Consider the following 2,500-nt stretch of genomic DNA (forward strand, 5'->3'; position numbering starts at 1 on the left):
CATCGCCATCTATGACAATGTGACGAAACCACATGCAATAGCCCCATCTACGCGAATCGGACGACACGACGTCCACCATGTCGCGCGCAACACGAAAAACCAAATACCGCCATCTGCAAGTCTCCCGAAACATGACCTGCTGCACCGACGATACCGCCATCTATGAGACGCCACCCCGACTACGACATCGCTAGGTCCCACAGTACCCATTTTCCGACGCCACCCACAAAGCCTGCATCATCTGTCCACCACAGGAACCCGAACGCCAGTGCCTGCGTCGCACGAAGTAGTCAACCGACAATCACCCCACCCGCACCCGCACCCGCACCCGCACGTGCCCCACCCCAACCGCCGAAATCGCAACTCAGCGGATGAACGGCGGACTCTCCCGCACTCGTACGTTGCAATCCACCCCTATATCTTGCGTTTCACGAAGAGTTATATCCAATATGCCAAATTCCCGCTGTCCCTATACATGCTGTAAGTCTGTGCACACAATATGAACCACACCTCAGCGAGACACTCTATCACACATTACTCTCTGCCTGTAACAGACACAGATACAATATGTAAGCACCAGCATGGACCAACGTCCGGTGCATCCTCTCCGCCACAGTACAACATCCACACTATGATAACCACACCAGGGAGTCCAATTCTAAATAGAATATCCCACCCGTCCGACATCCACAACTGCTCAGATAAGCCACCAACACCCACACATGTCCTACACAGGGGTGCACCCAACACCACCACACTGCCACCTGTTACGGCACAGAAACAATGGCAGGAATGAATCACACAGGTGTGCCGCAACCACAGACGCGGCGCGCCTCCAGTCACGAGCGAAAAGCGCATAAGCGCATCCTGACGAGACATAACTGCTGTGACATACTGACGCTGCCTCAGACATTCACTTACAATGATCACTACCAACGAACCTCGGCCCCCCCCCCAACAACACACTCTCTTACCCACGTTGTGTACTGTAATCCAACCCATTTCGCACCTTAACCTAACCCATTTTGCACCTTAACCTAACCAAATTCGTAACGCAATTTGTACCACAATTTCTACCGCAATGTAACGCAATTTGTACCGCAATGTAACGCTAATTTGTACCGCAATGTAACGCAATTTGTACCGCAATGTAACGCAATTTGTACCGCAATGTAACGCAATTTGTACCGCAATGTAACGCAATTTGTACCGCAATGTAACGCAATTTGTACCGCAATGTAACGCAATTTGTACCGCAATTGTAACGCAATTTGTACCGCAATGTAACGCAATTTGTACCGCAATGTAACGCAATTTGTACCGCAATGTAACCCAAGTTGTGCCTTAACCTAACCCAAGTTGTGCCTTAACCTAACCCAAGTTGTGCCTTAACCTAACCCAAGTTGTGCCTTAACCTAACCCAAGTTGTGCCTTAACCTAACCCAAGTTGTGCCTTAACCTAACCAAGTTGTGCCTTAACCTAACCAAGGTTGTGCCTTAACCTAACCCAAGTTGTGCCTTAACCTAACCCAAGTTGTGCCTTAACCTAACCCAAGTTGTGCCTTAACCTAACCCAAGTTGTGCCTTAACCTAACCCAAGTTGTGCCTTAACCTAACCCAAGTTGTGCCTTAACCTAACCCAAGTTGTGCCTTAACCTAACCCAAGTTGTGCCTTAACCTAACCCAAGTTGTGCCTTAACCTAACCCAAGTTGTGCCTTAACCTAACCCAAGTTGTGCCTTAACCTAACCCAAGTTGTGCCTTAACCTAACCCAAGTTGTGCCTTAACCTAACCCAAGTTGTGCCTTAACCTAACCCAAGTTGTGCCTTAACCTAACCCACGTTGTGCCTTAACCTAACCCAAGTTGTGCCTTAACCTAACCCACGTTGTGCCTTAACCTAACCCCACGTTGTGCCTTAACCTAACCCCACGTTGTGCCTTAACCTAACCCACGTTGTGCCTTAACCTAACCCACGTTGTGCCTTAACCTAACCCACGTTGTGCCTTAACCTAACCCCACGTTGTGCCTTAACCTAACCCACGTTGTGCCTTAACCTAACCCACGTTGTGCCTTAACCTAACCCACGTTGTGCCTTAACCTAACCCACGTTGTGCCTTAACCTAACCCACGTTGTGCCTTAACCTAACCCACGTTGTGCCTTAACCTAACCCACGTTGTGCCTTAACCTAACCCACGTTGTGCCTTAACCTAACCCACGTTGTGCCTTAACCTAACCCACGTTGTGCCTTAACCTAACCCACGTTGTGCCTTAACCTAACCCACGTTGTGCCTTAACCTGCTCTGTAATTGGCATATGACACGTTACATTAATCTAGTGTTGTCTAACCACAACCCTCTGAATATAGTTCGCTACTTCGCACCGCCCACCCTCTTGTGTATCGTTTCATGTTCAACACTTCGCAAGTGTTGCTTACTTTTTACATGCTCCCGCTGTACACTGTAATGTGGACGACTGCAGGATGTACATCGCCCCCCCTC

The sequence above is a fragment of the Schistocerca cancellata genome, unplaced genomic scaffold (assembly GCF_023864275.1).
Source record: "Schistocerca cancellata isolate TAMUIC-IGC-003103 unplaced genomic scaffold, iqSchCanc2.1 HiC_scaffold_622, whole genome shotgun sequence".
Lineage (NCBI taxonomy): Eukaryota > Metazoa > Arthropoda > Insecta > Orthoptera > Acrididae > Schistocerca > Schistocerca cancellata.